At 33.3% G+C, this 23,928-nt stretch overlaps 2 pseudogenes; one reads left to right on the top strand and one right to left on the bottom strand.

Annotated features, from left to right (window-relative positions):
- Positions 1–495: 495 nt before the first annotated feature.
- Positions 496–17,811, top strand: LOC120182936 (annotated as a pseudogene).
- A 4,287-nt stretch (positions 17,812–22,098) lies between these two features.
- Positions 22,099–23,319, bottom strand: LOC120182925 (annotated as a pseudogene).
- Between the last annotated feature and the right edge of the window lie 609 nt (positions 23,320–23,928).

Raw genomic sequence — 23,928 nt, 5'->3', positions numbered from 1 at the left:
TTTTAATCAAATATAAATAGTAAAAACGGATATTCCGATACGGGTCCGTTATTGACTTTGGGTCTGGCTTAATAAGCCGTGGTGGGCTATTTTCTATCCAAATTTCCCGACAAAAATCGGTCTGGACCTAATTTATTAATGTCCGAAGCCCACGCCACAAGTTTGTTCGGCAAACCTTATCTTTACTAAGGAGATGTTTATTTGTCTATTAATAAAATCATTCAGCGCTGAATGTTGAACCGTTCATTATTTATCGTGTTTGTTTCGAACCTCTAAATAATTCAGTGTTGACTGATTCAACAAAATAGTACTGAATGATTCAGCACAGAAGTACACTCTGAATGATTTAGCACAGAAGTACATTTTGAATGATTCAACACAGAAGTATATTTTAAATGATTCAGAGATATTATCACACAACATATTACATTCAGAGCTAATTCATACAAAGTCTCATAATTATTCTGAAGTAAACAAAAAATAACTAATCTTTTTGCAAATGTTCGCACTCGGGTTCCGACCCAAGTAGATCTATAAAACCCTGGCCCTTTCTTCCCCAGGAAAACAAGATAGAATTACGATGACGAAAGTCGATAGCAGGCGGGCATAACACTACCATTTGGCTCTAGAATTTCAAGCCGCTTTGTTTCGTTATTCTCCAATTCATGGTAGCCTGTCTTCCTGACATCTACCTAAGGCTTTAGTTAAAGGAAAATTCATTGATTTTCTTAGTTTTTGGGATTTTGTTTCTTTTTCAACCGAGCTTAGTATTGGGTTCACAAGATGGATGTTAAGCTTTAAATTTGATGGTTGAGACTTGAGGTTAACTCGCTATGTGGTTTTCCCCGTTGGGTTGAAAATTCTAAAGCGTGAGACATTCCTTTCAGTTTCCCAACAGTATGTTATCTGCAGGATTTCTCTTTTAAGTTTCATATTTACTTGTTGCAGGAAATGGAATGTAGATTAAGATTTATTATTATGCTTAAGAAAACATGTTTCTCATATTAGCTTTAATCAAACAACAATGGGCATTATAGCTGATATTACGGGTTAAGAGCCAGTGATAAAATGTGAACAATGTTGAACCAGAAACACAAATGATTTTACTGGTATTAGGGTATAGGAATTAATTTGTCTGAAGCTGTCTTTTTTAATCTTAGTACAATTTATAACGTGGTAATATCGATTTGTGATGGAGATATTCCTTAATTAGCATGAAGAGAATCCGCTATTATGAAATTTTCAATGTGGTATAGTTTGGTCGTGTCTTCCTGATATATGCTTGAACTTTCTTATGTTTATTATCTGGGGAAACCTAGATCCCCATGTCATTTATTGCCTATCATTTTTACATTATTTGAATGATGCATAGTTGGTCTGATTCTATTTTAAAATTTTCCCTTTTTACTCCATGCTCATAAAGTTCATACAATGTATTTTACAGGTAGCTGCCATGATTCTGAATGGATTGACCTTGCCCTCCAGGTCTGTTTCTGTGAGTTCAAGGCTTCCTAAGCCTGTGCCATGTAGCTCTAGTTTTTCATGCTATCTTCGTTTGCCTATCACAGCCAGGGCCGTGACTAATTTTTCGGGGACTCTGTACAAATTCTTATAAAGGGCCCTATTTTTATTTAGATATATTCGATTTCGGGGAAATAATAGTGGCGTTTTATGAAAAAAAAACGTCGCAATAGGTCTATCTATAGTGGTGTTTATTGGAAAAACACCACTATATATATTTTTTGGCATTTTTTTGGGCAGCGCAATAATAGTGGCGTTTTTATAAAACAACGTCGCAATATATCAATCTATAGTGACGTTTATTGAAAAAACACCACTATATATATATATATATATATATATATATATATATTTTTGGAATATTTTTCGGGGCCCTGCGCGGTCGCGCAGGCCCAAGCCACGCCCCTGATCACAGCTCTATTTCGAAGCAGCAGCAGCAATAGATCTTCAGGGTCTTATTGGGATTTAAGATCCTGGCCAGCTGGAGGTATATGTCATTGCTTACCCTTTTTTGTTTTATAGACATCATTTGGTGTACAAGAGGATAATATCAAATACGATTCGCAGATTGTTTTGAAGTAGGCCTGAGCATTATTTGGTTAAAAATTAAAAAAGGGGAACCGAATCATATATTTTGGTTTAATTTGAAAACTGAAAAAAATTGTTTTGGTTTCAAAGCCCAACTGAATTAGGATTTTGTTTTAATTTTGGTTTAGTATTTTTCTGAAACAATTTAAACCAAAAGGCAATCTGTAAATGAGTAATATAATGGTATTTGTCGAAACGATTTTTTTTAAATATAAGATTTTAAAAACCATATTAATTCTTAATTATCCTCTTTCAATTGATTTTTTAATTTAAAAACAAATGCGATTTAAAAGACCTCTCGTTTCGAAAAATTTTGGATTTCCTTTATGATAGCAAAAAATACGGTTCAAAGAGTCACCACCAATAATTGATTAGGGTGTGATTGGGCACCCACAAATGTTTTTTCATTTTAAATAAAAATTAATTTTAATTAAAACAACAAATTGTGATATGCATTACCAAAAAATGAGTTCGGGAGTCGGTTACGTTTGGGGAAGGATTAACACCCCCATAACTCCCTAAATCACCTAGTCGATTAATTAACGTCTTTGCAATGAACTTTACAAATTCGAACTTAATTTGATTTTTGATCCCATAAAACAAAGATGTGAATTTAATAATATTCAAAAGCACCCAAATAAATTAAATTAAAATTATCAAGTCGTTTTAGAAAGATAAAGAATGTTCGATTATTTACAAATATCGAGACCAGATCTTAAAAGCTATAACAACATTTTCTCGATAAATTTAAATAGCCGAACATTTCTTTTTCTTCCATTCCCAAACTTTAAAGTGATAAATCAATTTCTTAGGTATCAGTGATGTGATACACTTTTATTTTAAAATCGTTAAAAACGGACATCGAATGCGTTATGACAACCCACTTAAAACGATTTTAAATTAAAAAGGTATTACTCTTAATCCTATTATGTCATGTAAAAATTAATTAAACCAATATTATGATTAAAATATCATGCAATGTTATTTTAATACAAACAATTACATACATATTATATTACCACTCATTATACCCAACATATATATATATATATTAATATGTAATGCACCAATATGACTAAAATGCAAAAAACATAACAAGTTAAAATACAAATTCCAGAAAATAATCATTCATGTTACAATAAGGATCAAATTATATTAAACCAAACTTCATTACTTTAAATACAAACAAAATATTAATTCAAACGGACATATGAATATTACACCAAAATAAACAATGAAACTAAAACAAATCAACATCATAAAGGTCTAAAATTAGAATAAACTCTAAACACATAAACATGACTAAAACGAAACATGTAACAACTCGGAGGTTAAATGTCTAAAACTGTGAAAATTAAATACAATAACAATTTGGACCAGAATTAAATGTGGGTAAAATAAAGTAAAAAAATTAAAAAAAATAAAATAGAAGACTCGATTCTAGGACTAAAATGGAAATAGATGGCAAATGTGTAGTGACCTTAAAGCAATTAACCCTAAAAACCTGATATAAAACTTACTTTAGACTAAACATAACCCTCATTTACCCCTCAGTCGTTCTCTCTATCTTTCTCTCTTCAACTCTCTCTACCAATCGTCAAAACCAGAAAACCCCTACTATGGCTACACCGGCTACCAGCAGTGGTGACCAAACGACCAAAATCGCCTTGAACAGGCGCTATACCGAACCCAGAACATCATCCAGACTAACCCGATCACCGACGACGGCTGAGCAAGCCGAACGAACTCCTAATAGTCCCTCAACTCCGATCTACCCCCTACTATGGCTATAAACCACGATGAAAGGTAAACTCAGAAATCCCCTTTCTCTATTTTGCTGTATTTTTTATTGCTTTTAAACGTTTAGAAACCCACATGCATACACACAAATAGAATGCAAAAAAGAAAGAAAAATCAGAATAAGAACGAAGATACCCCTGATAAATCTCTCTGATTACTTCCAAAATTCGAATGATGCTGCATTTGGAAAATAATGAAAGCCAAAATCTCTTGTATTGCTTCAAAAATTTTCTTTTGTATTTATTTTAAAAATATGGGTAGAACCCCCCGTTACATCGCTTTTCTTTTGTTACAACAAGTTCCCCCTTTGATGAAATTTTTTGGTTGATTCATTCTTTTCGTTTTTTCGTGTTTTTTCTGTGGACTCTTGTTTTTTTGTGATATTTTATAATATTTGGTTCTCCCTCGTTCCTCCCTTTTTACGGATGATGAATGCCCCTTTCAACGAACGGTTTCCTTCAATTTTTGCTTATGGTTTTTCCCCCATGATATGTTGAATGGTGTTCTGTAATCCTCTCCTTGTTTGCTGCAGGTATGCTTCCAACGGATGTGGAGGGATAGCTGGCTCATGAGACTCGGCTAGCTTTGGTTCGGGCTTGTTGGGCTTGTTTCTGGTTACTGGGCTTAAACCCAAATTGAGTCTTTATAATGACCTAAAAATAATAATAATAAAATAAAATTAATATCTAATATTTAATAATTATAAAAATAAAAATAAAATAAAACAATAAAAATCCCGGACAAAACACATGTCTACAGATGCCCCTCTTTGCCCATTCTTGTGCTAACAAGAATAGGGCAAAAATAAAAAAGGCAGTGCGTTTTTGTCCAGTTCCATCTTCGGGCTTTGAAACTTGATGAGGGATCTGCTCTCTCTTCTTTGAACAATCTTCGACTAGCGGGTTAGCTCCCTCTTGCTTTAGGGGGTAGAACTCAAACAATCTTCTGGTGTGATTCTGCTTCACTACTCTTCTGTGAAGGCTTAAGATGGTTTGCTCACTACTCTTCCGTGAAGGCATAAGATGACCCTTGGGGACTTTTCATCTTGCTCGAATGTCTGATAGATGACCCGAATGATTTAATCATCATACTCGGAAGGCTTACTGATGACTTGCTTCATTACTCTTCCGTGAAGGCTTAATATAGTTTACTTCACTACTCTTCCGTGAAGGCTTAAGATGGCCCGAAGGACTTAATCATCATGCTCGGAAGGCTTACTGATAGCCCAAAGGACTTCATCATCATGCTCGAAAGAGTTACTGATGGCACTTACTGATGGTATTGCTTCACTACTCTTCCGTGAAGGCTTACAAATTACCCGAAGGATTTAATCATCATGCTCGAAAGACTCACCGATGGCCCAAAGGATTTAAGCATCATGCTCGAAAGACTTATTGATGGCCTGAATGACATAAATTGTTTACTGGGTAAGAAACCTTACTTGTTTTTCAAAATCTCAAATTTCATATTTTAATGAGAAATCCTCCTCATTTCACTTCATAAAAATGACTTAATGATCGGTACACGTGCCCCACTTCAAAGCAATGTTTCCTCTGTGGATTGACCCCTGCGTTCCTCAGGTTCTTCCTCTCTAAACATGATTCCTTGTATTTGATGTTAACTTCTACCTTTCAATTGTCGGGATTTTAACATCCTGCATCTTCTCTTTTCACTGGAAGATCTGTCAAAACCATGTGTTTATGCATGAAACACGAATGCAATTAAATGTATTATTGTAATGCATTTTCTTTTATGCAAATGATGTTCTCATGAATGCATAAATGTCGATTTCATCTTCATTTGACTTCAAAGTGGCGAACTTAGTCTTTTTCTACTTGATCATTCCTCTCTGGAGTTTGTTTTAGATATCCGTATAACAACTCATAATTTCCAACTTGCATTTTTGAAGAGCCTTCTGATCTTCTTCTATCTTCTTGTTGTCTTCATTTTTTATCTTTATTTCGGAGAAATTGTTTTCTCTCTCAACTTCTTGCTATGATCAGAAATACCACTGTGTTTCCGTCATTGACTCAATTATGCTTTCAAAGTTGTTCTTCTAAGACTCTTCCATTGATTGATGCTCGGTTGGTTTTCTTTACAAGGTAAGCTCTGCTCAAATTCAAGGTCTGCCCCTGACACTTCAAGTTGTGAGACTCATTCTCAATATCTTCTTGGTCTGAATATTGTCATCCCAACATGATATGGGTTTCTGGTAATACCCCAAAGTGAGTACTCTTGGATCTCTTCGTGCCCAAAATATCCTAACTTGAATGTTCTCATTCTAGTGTCACTTCACAATAGTATTGCCAAGTAGTTTGAGAGCATCTCTTCATATTGTCATAAACACTTAAGAAGTGATCAATTCTTCTAACAAAATGTCTTGCATTTTATACAAACTGTAATATGTGCCCCTTCTGAATAATGAGATCATATTCTTCTTAATGGGTTATTAACAACGTCACAAGGAAATGTTATAAGTTCTATTATTCATTCATTCTATTCTCTTGGACCATTTTACTTCAAGATTGTGGAATGTTTCATGTTCTGGAATCACTTATTCTTTTTCTCCAATAGAGGCATAATGAATCTCACAAGCTTCAAGGACCTTTCACATTTGAAACTGTCATGTTTGAAAATGTTTTTCCTTTTTCTCTTATTATAGGGATCAAATAATGAAAGAATTTTATAAAACATTGCCCCTTAATTCAGGCTCATAATCGAATCAAATTATAACCACGAGTTCACAGAATATCAAAAGAATCAATAGCTCTTTAATGTTTTCAGGGTTATAACTATTTAAAAAGTGTCAAAAGTTGAGGAGTTGACTTCAGGTTAGCTTCTTATTTTATAAGGTTTCGGCCACCAAAATTTCATTTCCCTATCGATCATCGTGAATATTTTAACATGCACCTCTTTCTCGGCTTGGTATTTTAATCGGATACGGACAAAATGACGCAACTTGCATAATCAATTACTAGACTTTCTAGAACACTTCTATTTCAGTTCTCTGAAATCTTCCATTTGTTCAACCCTCGTAGACTCCTCTAATAAAGGTAGTGTAGAAATATCGGTCTAAAATGAAATTCCTGAGTGCTCGTGTGAAATCGACTATAAAAGGTGTTCCTTAACTCCCTTAGTCCATTTTTACCGAAACTCCTTATTCATAAAATTGCCATGTTTGGCTAGCTGAAATCAACTTTATTGTAATATGCCTTTATCGGGCTAGTTGAAGGGTTCATATCATCACAAAGTCTTTTGACTTGACAATCACAGTGGAGCATACACCGAATTGCCAAGTACCCGATCAAGGTCATGGTTTGAATATAATCTATTCATAAAGCCAGGGTGTCAACACACATTTTTCGTCCTACTAGGATTCAAACTCCTAAAAATAGGATAGAATTTTAGGATTCAAACTCCTAAAAATAGGATAAAATTTTGCTAGGATTCAAACTCCTAAAAATAGGATAGAGTTCTACTATTATTTAAATTCCTAAAGATAGGATCCACAAGCACTATAAATAGCCATTGTAGCTCACCATTGTAACACACGATTGACGGAGGATTTACACACAAAACACATAGGAAAGCACGGAAAATACAAAGGCAAAGTTGTTGTAAACGATTCGAAAAGGAAATAAAAGGTAGCATCTCTTTTTACATTGGTTCGTTCATTTCTCGCATGTGCACGTTATTTTTCTTGAGATTTGGTTCGAATAACCCAAAACGTGGGTTGCGCCGATGACTAAAAAAGGGTGGGATTTCGAAGTTTCGAACCTAGATCCACCCCCGAGGCGTGTTCATTTTTTTAAAATATTTAATTCTCCCCCCTAAATCATTTTTTCCCTACTTTATTATTCTTGTTATATATGCATATTACTTTCTATTAATTTATTATATATGTATATGTTTTTTATTAGTGTTATTATATATATATATATATTTATATATTTCCTATTTTGCATGTATATATTACTTTTGATTTTTTTTTTATTATTATTATTTTACTTATATATATATATGCTTTTACTTTTTTATATATTTTACTCATTTATTTATCTATTTTTATATTTATCCTATATTTTATGTTTTTATATTCTTTTACTTGTTTTATTTATTTATTTACATTATCATTTTATTTTTTATTTAGTTGTTTGGTGTGCATATATTAGTGTTATTGTTTTTTATTTTATATATTCTATTCATTTTATATTTACTTTATTTCTTACTTAATCTCCTTATTTTATTTGTTTTACTTTATTTATCATTTATTCATCTCTTCTAACCCATATTTTGACTTTTAAAGGGTATATTTGTAAATCCGTCAAAGGTAAGTAATTTTGGATCATTATTTTATCTTTTAATTTAACTTGTTATTTTTCTTAATTAAGACAACTGGAAATTACGTAGTACCGAAAGGGCGGTTCAAGGGTGCTAATCCTTCCTTGACCGTAACCGACTCCCGAGCCCGACATATTTCTGGTAAGACGCAGATCAGATAAGAAATAGGGTATCCGATCAACCCATTTATATTTAAATAAATGATCGGTGGCGACTCCAATCCGCATTTTTCAAGTCGAAGCCCAATTCCAGGGCCCAACCGAAAGACGGTTGCGACACAGGGCTTTCGAGTTTCCTCTATAACCAATTGCCTTAGCAGAATAGCTCAGCTTTATTATATACATATAATATAATCACCGTTATCAGGGTAGCTGAATTCTATCATAAAGCCGAGACGTTTAACCAATTGCTCTAGAGGGACAACTCAAGCTTTATTGTATACATGTAATATTATAATCTGGGTATACGGATCCAATTTCTTAAGCTTGTCAAGAAGAACATGTCATAGTCTAGGTGTTGTTGAGAGTCATAAAATCTCATCGTTAGAGTTCAATTCCCAAGCAACTGACCTAAACTAGACTCATCTACTCGACTATTCCATCCGTAAAGATCATAATCATCATTGAACAGAAGTGAAATCTAGTCGGTTTTGTAACATCATACAGAAAAGATGCCCCATGTTGTCCGCTCCTATAGATACCTGAATACCAAGCCTCTTGTTCATTCCCTTATAATAGGAGAAGACTATATCGGTCCTTGCAAGAAAATGGTATAGTGTTCGATTATATCTTCTGGGGATAAGGTCAAGGTCCTTATTTTATCAGGTTTCAACCTTGTCATCTTGTCAAAGATTTATAACTCTAATCATTTAAAGAGTTTTTAATTCAGTTGATATTCAAAGAATTTCAAGTTGCAAATTCGATTCAATGCTCACCATCCTCAAAGTAACATGAATTTATTTAAACATCATTACGAAAAACTGATGAGAAAGTAAAAAAACATGTTCAAACAAGATGTTGCAAATGAAATAAAGCTCCATGATGAATGAAATAATCTCTTCCTAATTAGGATGCCCCATTACTCATATAACGTAGTAACACCTGACCCAAACGGATGCTACATTATGTGCTCTGATGCTCCACTCGAGCTCATCATCCACCGTTTCACCAATTCTTGTGTCAATGTCCCATTTTCCACAAGCATCTCTATCTCCTTTAACAGAGGCCTACAATTTCCCGTAGAATGTCCCAATGCCCCCAAGTGGAAATCACAAACACTATCTTGATCATAGCTGTGATCAGAAGGGTTTGGTTGCACTTTCACTGGCATCGATGTGAGGTATTGTCCTTTAATCAAATGGGGATATAGATCTGAGATAGGAGTTTGGAACACTTTCAAAGCATTTTTTGATCTTGGGACTTTCTTTGGACGTATCGAGTAACCTGCTGCCCTTTTTCTTTTACGGATGTGAGAGCTCTGGATGTAATATTCATTCACCTCATCAGCTTGTTCCTTTTGATCGGTTGGGTTTTTAGAAGTGTCTTTTAAGTTTCCTTTGGTGATTACATCCTCAATTAACTCCCCAGCTGTCATAAGATCCTTGAAGTTATTCGTCGATTTTCCCAACATTAACTCAAAGAAAGGAGCTGGAAGAGATTCGTGAAACATATATGATATTTCTTCTTCTAACAAAGGAGCCTGAACTTGTGCTGCCACTCCTCTCCATCTTAGGGCATATTTTTTAAAGCACCCAGTAGTTTTCATTCTTATCCTTTGAAGGTCATGATGTTTTAAGGTTAAGCCTTTAACATATTGATATTGTCACAGAAAAACATCAGCTAGGTTGACCCATGTCTTGATTTGTTCTTTGTTCAAACGGTTATACCATACTACAGTTGGCCCAGCAAGACTATCATGGAAGTAATGAATCAACAGATTGTCATTATTTAGGTACCCTTTTATCTTTCTACAAAACATATTTAGATGAATTAGGGGACAACTAGTGCTATCATATTTTTCAAAATTAGGCACCCTAAATTAATGTGGGATGACCAAATTAGGGACCAAACTGAGTTCTCTAGCTTTTAACTCCTTGTGAGGGACATTAACAACCTTTATATCTTTAATGGCTTCATTTAACCACCTGAATTTGTCTTCAAATTGCTTATAATTGACGAGGCTCTTCCCTTGGTTTGAGTTAGATGTTCCAGGGTAGGTTACGATTCTCGATGTATTAGTCTGGTGAAACTGGTATCCTTTATCAATGATTTCCTCTCTATCAGCAGCCTTAGTTGCTAACATCTAAATCATTTGATTTGATACCCCTTGCAGAGAACCCGATGCTTGATTCCTCATATCTTTGTTGTGACCCGGCTAACTGTTCTTGTAGTTGATCTTGTAATTTCTCATTAAATTGTTCCATTGCTTCTATTTGTTTGTTCATGGCGATGAGAAATAGTATGAATGAATGATCTTGTTACTACTGTCACATAACCTTCCATAAGTTATTTCCGTATTTTTATATGTAAAATACTTAATAAATGCATGCAATGCAAATGAAAATGCCAAATGCAAATACAAAAGGTGTCATTCCATAGTGATCATCTTAAAACAACTTTCATTGAACACAAAGGTCTCGATACATCAAACAAACTTTACATATAATGGACAACTTTTAATCCGAATTTTTCTATCTCCTTCAAAAGCCAATTTAATTTCCACTCATGCTCGGGGGTCGAGTTGTCAATCTGCTTCAATTCTCTTACAAACCAGCTAAATCAACCCATTTGTGAGCCACATTATTTGCTTGGGTCATAACTTATTTCATAAATTTGTCCCTTTTTCTCTATCTTGAGTGCCGATTCTCGGAGTTGTAAACACTGCTGTTGAATCTTCCTTGCAAGAAAGTCATTGTGGTTATGAAGCTCTTGCATAAGATCACTACAATCATCCACATTCTTCATCAATTTCTTGTTCTTGGCTCTAACGACTTCTAACTCAGCGTCATTCTCCCTCTTGTGGCATTGATATGAAATTTCCATATTGGCAATGGACCTATTCAACATCTGATTTTCGGCCTGATATCTTCCCAAATTATCAACAGCTATATTGTGTCTTTTTTCTGCAATTTGTAAATCATGAGAAAACTTCTCGGCTCGACCTTCGTGCACATTGCAATTCTTTCTCAACTGTTCAACATCATTTTTAAGTTTAGTGACCCCTATTATCCACTCCTCTAAGACATTTCCTATACCAACAAATTTAAAAGCTGACTGATCCTTTGAAAAACATCCCGCATGGCTTCTATCTCTCTACTCAATTTATCATTTTCACTCCTTAAATGGTGAATCAGAGCCTCGTATTTTGGCAAATAATTTTCTTTCTGGATGTCCTCACGGATACCCTTACCTTTGGTCACTTTTGGTTCAAACCAAACAGGATAATCCGTTTTCAAACTGGGTTGTCCTTTCAATTCAAACTCCAATACTCCATGATCTAGTAGAAGTTGGACTCGACGTTTGAAGGTAGAACAATTCTCAATAGAAGTCCTTGAACTCCAACATGATATTCATAACGAACGTTGATGTCATACCAACTTGGATATGGAGGTTGTAAAGGTTTCACATAATGCGGTGCCACTTCTTGGGCTTCTAACAGTTCATCATACAACTCCTATATGATATTGGGATGAAATCACAATGAGAACCACCTCTCAACTTGGGTTAAACTGGAGTTTCAAGTTTTACTTCCCTGACGTTGGGAGTAGACTATCAAATACTAACGAGTTCTGACTGCATGGCTCTTTTCATCCTTATGAACTTCTACAGTTGCCAGTATTTCCTTGGCATTTCCAAACAACTTATGATACGAACAATGATTGTGCGTGATTTCTCATTTTGGCTAGAATCAACAGGTTCTAAAGTAGTCCCTTGTGTATTTGACACCTCAAGATTGTTCATCGAGCTCTTTCTTTTCTTGGTAGAAGTCTCTTTCCTTTGGACAAAGCATCTATTCTATCCATCACCTCAAGATTGTTTTCATCGAGCTCTTTCTTTTCTTTGGTAGAAGTCTCTTTTCCTTTGGACAAAGCATCTATTCTATCCATCATTTTGGACATCTTCTCTTTTATCTCTCTTATCTCCTTGTGCTCTTTGTTAGACATATGATCTTTGTGTGCACAACTCTATTATTCTCGAAGCTTTCTTAGAATGCCATTTTTTGACTGTGTATAGTCTGTTTGATCGAGAAACCCCTTGTCTATCATGAAAACCTTTTACTATGATGACCACTCATAAATCAACACCTTTTGATTATGACATGATCATGAAATGCAGACAAAGAGAAAAACAACATAAAAACATGTTAGTACAAATAAGATAACAAAAGGACAAAAAGCAACAATAGCAAAATAAATAAATTGAAGCTAATAAGAATGCAAATGCGAATGCGAATGCAAATGCAAATGCACAAGGTGTTAATTCCAAAAGTGACCACCATAGAACAACCTTCATTTAGACAACAAGAATTCAGTACACCATGTAGTCAAAATATAAATGTGATTCTTCATTCCTTCATTTCCTTGAGTCATACTCTTCAGGAATCTAACATTGCACCCAAAGTTATCGCCGTATTTTATCACCTTTGATGACACCAGATGTCCTTAAATTGAATCTTGAAGTCTCTATTTTACTTTCAATACGAAGTGGTCTTCATGTCTTTGTGAAGGGTATTCTCGTCCTTGGTATAACTGTATCTATCTTCTGAGGGAATATCTTGGCCTTCACTCCTTTAAAGGAAGTCTTCAATCAACTTTAGATTTCTTCATTCATCGGATGTCCTTCTTCATGGATCATTTGAACATCTTTGAATCTCATTATTTGACTACATGTTTAAGAATTTCTTGTCTCATTATGACCTGCCTTCTTATTAGTCAATCACTTGCGAATTAACACCTTTAGATGACATGAAGATGCAAATGCAATAAAATCGAAATAAAATAGACATATAACAAAATGGGTTAGTACACATAATATCAGCAACAAATAATAAGTATCATAATCATTAAATAAAACATACCCTCACATGCTGGCTACCCAATCTGTGTACCCTCCTCACGGGACTCTTAAGGTTCGGGTTAGACTCGACCTAAATTCAGGCTCTATGTTCACTATATGGTGGGTTCGGTTCTAAAGTAATAGGTTCTCGAATTGTCCTTGTCGGTGCCCTCTTGGGCTACCGAACCCTCAATCCTGGCCTATCATAAGGTTTAGGGGATCGAGTTCAATTTCGAGGGAACACACCTCCATATGTTCGTGCGGAGGTGAATACCATCACGAGGACCATAAGGCGTGAGCTCCAAGAGCGATCCACTATCCCATGCGGAGGTGAAAACCACACGAGGGCATAGTCTCTCACTCCTACTTAAATAGGACGGAGCGGGGTTTTAGCTCATGTCATGATAATGCAGCTGTGCAGTGTGTGAGGAAAAGCAAAAAACACACACAATAAAGACACTCAAAATTTCCTAAATTCACACAATTAATCTGAAACCATTAGCAAACAAATCAATACAACTATTTATTAGTTAATCGAATTAAATTAAAAAAAATCAAAATACAAACAAAACTTATTAAAACCAAACAAGGGATCAAAAATCAAATTAAAACGAATTTATAATTTTCAATTGCAAAGACAATTAATTAATCGAATATCGGCCTGACTCTCTAAAAAAATGTTCCCAGCGGAGTCACTAAGTTGTCGAAACGATTTTTTTTAAATGTGAGATTTTAAAAACCACATTAATTCTTAATTATCCTCTTTCAATTGATTTTAAAAACCACATTAATTCTTAATTATCCTCTTTCAATTGATTTTTAATTTAAAAACAAATACGATTTAAAAGACCTCTCGTTTCGAAAAATTTTGGATTTCCTTTACGATAGCAAAAAATAAGATTCAAAAAGTCGCCACCAATCCTTGATTAGGGTGTGATTGGGCACCCACAAATGTTTTTTCATTTTAAATAAAATTAATTTAATTAAAACAACAAATTGTGATATGCGTTACCAAAAAATGAGTTCGGGAATCGGTTACATTTGGGGAAGGATTAACACCCCCACAACGCCCTAAATCGGTACCTAGTCGATTAATTAACGTATTTGCAATTAACTTTATAAATTCGAACTTAATTTAATTTTTGATCCCATAAAACAAAAATGTGAATTTAATAATATTCAAAAGCAACCAAATAAATTAAATTAAAATTACCAAGTCGTTTTAGAAAGATAAAGAATGTTCGATTATTTACAAATATCGAGACCAGATATAAATTCGAACTTAATTTAATTTTTGATCCCATAAAACAAAAATGTGAATTTAATAATATTCAAAAGCAACCAAATAAATTAAATTAAAATTACCAAGTCGTTTTAGAAAGATAAAGAATGTTCGATTATTTACAAATATCGAGACCAGATCTTAAAGCTATAACAACATTTTCTCGATAAATTTAAATAGTTGAATATTTCTTTTTCTTCCATTCCCAAATTTTAAAGTGATAGATCAATTTCTTAGGTGTCACTGATGGGATATACTTTTATTTTAAAATCGTTAAAAACGGACCTCGAATGCGTTATGACAACCCACTTAAAATGATTTTAAATTAAAAGGGTATTACCCTTAATCTCATTATGTAATAATGTCGAGTTATGCAAGTGAGGCTATTATGCAAATCATACAAACATGATGTCATGTAAAATTAATTAAACCAATATTATGATTAAAATATCATGCAATGTTATTTAATACAAACTTACATACATTATATTACCACTCATTATACCCAACATATATATATATATATATATATATATATATATATATATATTAATTTGTAATGCACCAATATGACTAAAATGCAAAACATAACAAGTTAAATATAAATTCCAGAAAATAATCATTCATGTTAAAATAAGGATCAAATTATATTAAACCAAACTTCATTACTTTAAATACAAACAAAATATTAATTCAAACGGACATATGAATATTAAACCAAAATAAACAATGAAACTAAAACAAATCAACATCATAAAGGACTAAAATTAGAATAAACTCTAAACAAATAAACAGGACTAAAACGAAACATGCAACAACTCGGAGGTTAAATGTTTAAAACTGCGAAAATTAAATACAATAACAATTTGGACCAGAATTAAATGTGGGTAAAATAAAGTAACAAATTAAAAAAATAAAAATATAGAAGACTCGATTCTAGGACTAAAATGGAAATAGATGGCAAATGTGTAGTGACCTTAAAGCAATTAACCCTGAAAACCTAATATAAAACTTACTTTAGACTAAACCTAACCCTCATTTCCCCTCAGTCGTTCTCTATCTTTCTCTCTTCAACTCTCTCTGCCAATCGTCAAAACCAGAAAACCCTACTATGGCTACACCGGCTACCAACAGTGGTGACCAAATGACCAAAATTGCCTTGAACAGGCGCTATACCGAACCCAAAACATCATCCAGACTAACCCCGGTCACCGACGACGGTTGAGCAAGCCGAACGAACTCCAAACAGTCCCTCAACTCCGATCTACCCCCTACTATGGCTACAAACCACGATGAAAGGTAAACTCAGAAATCCTCTTTCTCTATTTGTGTTTTTTTTATTGCTTTTAAACTTTAGAAACCCACATGCATACACACAAACATAATGCAAAAAGAAAGAAAATCAGAATAAGAACGAAGATACCCCTGATAAATCTCTCTGATTGCTTCCAAAATTTGAATGATGTTGCCTTTGGAAAATAATGAAAGCCAAAGTCTCTTGTATTGCTTCGAAAATTTTCTTTTGTATTTGTTTCAAAATATGGGTAGAACCCCTCGTTACATCGCTTTTCTTTTGTTACAACAAGTTCCCCCTTTGATGAAATTTTTTGGTTGATTCATTCTTCTCGTATTTTCGTTTTTTTTCTGTGGACTCTTGTTTTTTTGTGATATTTTATAATATTTGATTCTCCCTCGTTCCTCCCTTTTTACGGATGATGAATGCCCCTTTCAACGAACGGTTTCCTTCAGTTGTTGCTTATGGTTTTCCCCCATGTTATGTTGAATGGTGTTCGTAATCCTCTCCTTGTTTGTTGCAGGTATGCTTCCAACGGTTGTGGAGGGACAGCTGGCTCATGAGACTCAGCTGGCTTTGGTTCGGGCTTGTTGAGCTTGTTTCTGGTTACTGGGCTTAAACCCAAATTGAGTCTTTATAATGACCTAAAAATAATAATAATAATAATAAAATTAATATCTAATATTTAATAATTATAATAATAAAAATAAAATAAAACAATAAAAATCCCAGACAAAATGCTTGTCTACAGTATTTATATTTATAAGTTTCTTCATGTATTAATATTTACCAAAATAATATAAACTCTCTTTAATTTAGAATCTCCACTGAAAAGTTAAATTGAATCATGTCTCTCGTACCTCTAAGGCTCTAACTCTTAACTTCTGTTCTCCATGTACTGTATATCGTTTGTACTCAAAATTAATGAAGATTTCTTCATGCTTCATTTTATTTGCTGGTTCAATTCGGTAGAGTTATATTTCTTCATAGTTGTTTGTTTGCACTATCAACCCACGAGCAAGATCTAGTTAGTGAGATTCATTGTCTATATTGCACTCTCTAAAGTTATGGGATGGTTTTTATTTTGTTTCCATGTTTTAATTAACTTTGTTAGAAGATCGAAACTCAAAACTTCTTATCAAAAAAAAAAAAAACTTCTAAGAATCCAAACCTAATCAAATTATTTTGATTTGTTAGTTTACTTTCTGCGATTCTGGATGAACGAATGTCAAAATTCCCAACAAATTTTCATATTTTTTGTTGTTCAATCTTCTAGATGTGCCTTTCTTGCACCTTTCTGCTGCATCATCTCCATTGTTGACTGGGGATCAAGGTAGCCTGTCTCAAGCTTTACCATCATTACCAAGGCGTTGCAGATATAATTTGGTGCCTCGAGCATCAAAGGATGTTCCGTACAGTTTTCGTTTTCCTCCAATGACTAAGAAGCCCAGATGGTGGTGGTGGAGGACTTTAGCATGCCTACCCTATTTACTGCCTCTTCATGAGACGTGGATGTATGCTGAGACAGCATATCATCTACACCCCTTCTTGGAGGACTTTTGACCTATCCTTTCCTCGGAGTCATTGGAAGTTTGCCGAGTTGGTTCCTGATGGCATATTTCTTCGTTGCGTATCTGGGGATAGTGAGGAGGAAAGAATGGCCTCACTTTTTCAGATTTCATGTAGTGATGGCATGTTATTGGAGATTGCCTTGCAGGTGATTGGGACCGTGAGCCGCTGGATGCCATTTGCAATCTATTGGGGCAAGTTTGGGATGCACTTTTGGACGGCTGTGGCATTTGCTTACCTATTTACGGTTGTGGAGTGCACAAGATGTGCACTTGCTGGTATGTATGCTGACATTCCATTTGTATGTGATGCTGCATATATCCAAATTCCATATGATTAAGTGAAAACATGGCTGAAGCTGTTCTGAACTGATTTTGTAATGTTTATTTTGGATGGAAAACATTTTAACCATCTATGAATGTTTTAGGCGGAACATTGGCTTGTGTCAACTTCTGTGATTTGGGAATCATCAAGTTTTAACCGCATCTTCTTTCTGTGATTTTGATCTTTATTTTAAGCTTGTTGTATCAAATTTTACATGTATTCTATGGTTATATTTAAATGAAATATATCATCATTAAATTAATAGTAATCTGAGTTGAATCATAGATGGATGTTTCCCATCATATTTTTGGGATGGACATACATAACCAAATCAAGGGATTAGAATATCAAAATGAAAATGGAAAACATAATAAGGCAGCATGGCTAAAACAAAAGCTACCAATTTACATTGATGGCATGAAGACAATCTTTTGAAAAGAAAACGTATAATTGGGTTTAACGCATCTTTAAAATTCTGAGGTCATATCCTCAATCAGATCGCACCCATGGAAATTAGGGCAAAAATATAATAAAAAGGGTACAAATTTCAATTGTATATGAACGTTTATGGATAACGATTAAGGTAATTTCATGAAGAGATGCAATATCGAAGTTTAATGCTACTTTTAGCTGGCCTCTCGTATTCTTCTATTATGTAAAGACTTTCGGTAAGATTCAACGTAAACATTTTCGATCATTACTTGAATCGAATATAAAAAATCTGAAACGTGATATCATTGTCCAATACGTCAAATTATCATTAAACACGTTAAATCATCATCGAGCACATCAAATTTAGCTATACGAAGCACTGAAAAACAACAAAGTCTTCTACACAATTGAAAACCCTTACTAGATAGTATAGTTTCACAGATAATTTGCATGTGTTTTCTGTGCTTAGGGACCTTATGGCTAACACTTATTTATAGTGATGGTTTCTAGTAAAAAAACGACCAAAAACACCCATAGTTATCTCCACATTTGAACATGGCATCATTGTGGAAATGTCCCACGAACGTCTACGACCAAGTTTACTTACAATTTACTCCCACGTACCGTCAACCAATTACAGTTCCCATTTTCCCATTTGGTTTGTATTGTCCACGAGTGTTTAAAGTCAACATAATGCATGAATTATGACGAAAATTTCTCTTAGAATTTGAGGTTTAAGATAAATTACATGTTTAGTATTTAAATTATTTTTTGTTCAGTTTTGGTATTTTAATTTTAATTTTTTTCAAAATCATACCTAACATTTAATTTATGTTTCAATTCGGTATCCATCATTAAAAAATTAATAGAATTACATTTCATATTTTATGACCATTTACATACAATTTAATTAAAATTATTTTAATAAAAACATTTCGTGATCATGATGGTCATTACTTGCTTAAAGACATTATAATGAGTTATAATGTTATAGTATATACAAAGAAGTATATGACTTAAACGATGTACAATCATCATAACTCAGAGTTTCCAATTCATGATAATATGGTTATTATTATGAGTATTATGAACATAATGAACTTAAAATTAATCAAATATAAAGATACTAAAAAATAGGTTTGGTAACAGTGACGAATCCAAAATATTTTCAGGGTGGACACATATATATATTGATCACATAAAATTTTTATACGAGGTGGGTACAAATAAAATTTGAGAGTGGACACAATCAATTAAATAGGTAATTACTTAAAGAAAATTCAGAGTTCAAGGTGGGCACGTGTCTAACATGAATCCTTAATGGATCCGCCACTTCTGGTAATGTTAAGGTTTTCTCTTAGTATTAGGGTTTTCCCTTTTTCTCTCAAGCCGTTTGGCCTTTTCTTTATTATTATTTTGTTGACATGCGACGGTGAACGTTAGTGTTGATTGCCGAATGCCGGTATTTATTGTTTTTCATCTATTTTTTTATATGGCATCTTTATTTTTTTTAATTTCTAATAACTTTGCCTTCATGGCGCGATTTTCTCTGTCTTTGTGACATGTTTTTCTATGACTTTTTGACATGTTTTCGATCTTCTCTATCGATCGTTTGCCCATTATTTTTTGTTGAACTTTTTTTCAAGGTTGGATTTGATATCGCCTCGACTGATTAAGATAGCGCTTATTTGTTGTCATGTTGGTATGCCTTGCTTTGGACTATCAAATGAATTTGGATATACAACTTGTGCTCGGAGATAGTTTTCTCACGGCGCTCGACTTTGATTCGTGATTGTTAGTGGTCTTTCAGTAATTTGATATCTTGTTGTACTTCGTTTGTCGATGCAGTCAGATCTATTCACATCTTTATTTTGTTCAAGTTTTTTTTTAGATGTGTTTTAACATTTTCCTTGTATGATCTTTGTATGATCTTAAGTGCTAGTTTTGTGTCATTGCAGTTTTAGATTTTTCTTTTTTAATAAAACAAACAATTTCCATTGCATAAAAAATAATAATAAATATAAATTTGTTCAAGCTCTATCCATTAGGGTTAAACACATAAAAAAAACTAGTAGAAAAATTATAACTTCAATTACTAAGATCTGTGTAACAGAACAGAAAACTAGGAAGAAATCAATTTATTATAGGATGGATTCTTCAACGTTTCCGTTGGTCACTTCTAATTCTGCATCAAATAAATTTATTATTGTAAAATCCATAATTTCTAAAGTCTTGAATATGTTAAATTTATTTTACAAAAAGTGTTAAGAAATTTTGTGTTGGCAAATGTTCACATTTTACTGACACTAGTGATCAACCTATTAAAAATTCTTTTTTGGCACTCTTCTAATCGACGATCAAAGACTGTCGACAAAGATAATATTATTTTTTTAATCTTTTATAAGTACTTGTAAATGCAAGTAAAAATGTTTTTTTTTGTTATGTAAATATTTCTAATAATTTGAGGGTGAAAACTACACTAGAAAAACTGTCATGGACTGACAGGGTTGAATGGATACGCAGAGTTGTAGGTGAGGAAGATGAAAGAGATTTTTAAAACAGGAGGAAGAAAAAGAAGCAATAGAGAATGTTGATCGAGAAATTTCTTCTTAATTTTGAATTTTCTTCTTCAATTGATTTGATTTTAGGATTTTAAATCTATTTTTAATAATTAACATTGTATAAAATAATATCATCAATATTTTAAATATTTATTCATTTAAAATATTAAATATTCTTCATAAAAGATTTATTTGAATGATCGATGCATAATTTTTTACTCAGAAACAAAAGTTCCAATTTTTCTAATTTCTGCAAATAAAAAGTAGTCAAGCTACGCATAAGGATATAAAATAGGTGCATGATATCATATATATATAGTATTCATTTTTATATTATAGAATTGTTAAAATTAATTTTAAATTAAACAAACATTAAATTCGATTCAAATAATCACAGTTTTTGAACTTATGGAGTGACTACAAATATTTCAAACACTATGGTTTGAATTAGTTTTAGGTTGATCAATTTTTATTTTTCAACCATATAAAGTTGGTTGATTTGATCATTTCCCCCTTGTTTTTGTTTGTATATTTTTCTTTGATAATATTTTTTACTGCTTAGTTTATTGCTTCCATGATTTCATAATTAATGGTAACGTGCTCTTGATAATGTTTAGTGGATCTCATTGGAGATGTTAGCTCTGTAAAACAATGAATAAAAACCATGATAATGAAAAATTGTTTTAGAACACTTGTTAAAAGAATTTCAAATCATGGCAATAAATTTCAGACTGATGAATGCCATGCAGGCAAAGTACTCAAGTAGGGTTTATTGGCCATACATACCATGACCTCTATGATTTGAACTTTTTATGAATAAAACCAAAAGGTTAAAGTGCCTAAAGGTGTACTAAAATTGTACGTGAGAAACACTACCAAAAAAATATTTTTTCTTTATTAAAAGCCTTTTCTTTGATCATTGGTGATGTGTACTTGGATTTAACGTTGATGGTATTGGTAGTTGTTAAACGCAAAGTAGAATGAATTTGTTGAACATAAAAATCGAAGCATCAACTTAAGCTTCAAAATAGATAGGTCTCCAATCTGTCCCACTTCCTAGTTACATTGATGAATGAATTAATAACAATAAAATTTTGATTAGAATAGATATAACATTTTAAAGTAAGAATTCGTTTATTTCACAATGTTGCTTTTGGGAATAAAATGGATTTGCTGTACAAGCAACAATTCTGCCTTTTTTTTCTGGCATTACCAATTATTTTCTTCTCAAAGAGAAAGAGGTGTACAAAGAACAAAAGATATCAATTTTTCAAGGAGGAAGAAGACAACAAACAAGTATATTAATTAATACATTATAAAAGGGAGGCCACATACATGCATAATACTTGATACCACAATTTTTTTAATCCCCCAGCTGCCAATTCTCTTACAACTCATCCTTTACATCATCTTCCCTAATATGCTACTAATTTCAATAATAACACCAATACTACAAAAGAAAGAGAATACAAAACAACCCATACCAGCAAGTTTCACCATTTTTTTCTAGTATTCAAACATCATATCTGCTGATGCCATGATGGGTTGGTTCAGATGAGGGATATTAAAAGGGTTGGTGGTGAAGCTTTCATCACTTGTTTCAAAGCCCTCGGATTCATACACCCAATTGTTGAGACAATGGAGGATCTGATTGAGAGATTCGAGTCTTTGACTTAGTTCCATCATCTGAGCCCTTAGAACCGAGTTCTCAGCCTCCATGCTCATATAGAGTTGGGTGGTGAAGGTGATGCTTGTGAGGATCTGGATATTATCCTTGGTTAACTGACTCACTTAGGCCATTAAATCATCTACGTGCTTTTGTTTCCTCATCCTTGAGCTCCTTGCTGATTCTCGGTTGGACTTCATTCTCTTTCTTTTTCTTTGATCCATCAACTGATGCAAGTCTCCTTCAGATCCCGATGGCACCATGGAACCTGAGGAATTGGAGTTTCCACTGGACGAAGCCATATATAATATATAATATATATATATACACCAAAATCACAGCTGAGAAGTTGAAAAAGAAGAAGATACTAATTATAGAGAGTTATTATATATGATAATAGCTCTAATATATGAAAGTGAAGGATTTAGAGAGAGATTATTTATGAAAACACATAGAACCAGTAGAGGAAGACAACAGAGAAAGATTGAACGAGATGAGTCCTGCGTCTAAGGGAGGAATTTATCATAAACCCCGAACGGAGTATTTCACTCACAACTGGAGACATGAATCTCAAACATCAAGATTTCACACAGCATCTGAGCAAATTGAAGTTTAAAGCAGGAGCTAAACCAGCAGAGCTTCAGCTCTACAAAAGCCTAAGAAAACGAAGAAAAGGCCTGGATTCCTACAAGGGCGGAAGAGAAGAAAAACTGGAAGAGATATATGAGAGAAATGAGAAGGGAATTTATAGAAGAAAAAAAAAAATAAATAAAAAGTGAAAAAGCATTGAAATCTCCTTCATGAGAGTTGATTAGGCATGCAGGGTGGAGACGAATTTCCCACATACGTCCAATTCCAGCTGGTCACCATTACTCTCACCATACAAATTATTTAATCATAACCATATTTCAAGTTTTTTTTCTTTCTATTTCCTCAACTGTTGCTTGTACTGCATCATTTATTTTTTTATAACTATTGGTATTCGATCTATTGATTAATTAATTCGGATTGAATATCATAAAAGTGAATGCGACACTCCCAACTCAAATTGTTCCATTTGCAGATATTAAGATTCGAACATCTGATCTTATTCAAAGGATTTAGTGTCTCAACCCACTAGACCACCTAGTGTTGGTGTAGAACATTTCACCTTTTTGTTAAATTTTAAAAATTGATTTATCTTATTTTTAGTTATAAAAAACTATTTTAATAGATTACGTTATTCATGTTTCAATAAATTTTGACGAAAAATGTAATATCAACGAGTTATATGTTTCAATTGATTTTTTTTTTAACTTTAAACTTTGTTGTATTAAATATTTTATTGATTATTTTGTTTTACTAATTGGGGTTCGTGATTATAACATCTCGTTCTTCAAATTATAAGCTTGCAATTGTAAACGAATTCATTTACCTCAGTTTCACCGCCTGTACCAGAATTAACCGTTTAAGTTTTGCAGAGTTGTTTTTCTGACATGTGACAGTTGCTTAAAACC

The sequence above is a fragment of the Hibiscus syriacus genome, unplaced genomic scaffold, assembly GCF_006381635.1.
Source record: "Hibiscus syriacus cultivar Baekdansim isolate YM2019G1 unplaced genomic scaffold, ASM638163v2 tig00003725_pilon, whole genome shotgun sequence".
NCBI lineage: Eukaryota > Viridiplantae > Streptophyta > Magnoliopsida > Malvales > Malvaceae > Hibiscus > Hibiscus syriacus.
The sequence above is the reverse complement of the archived record's forward strand: the minus strand, read 5'-3'. Positions and strand labels throughout refer to the sequence as shown.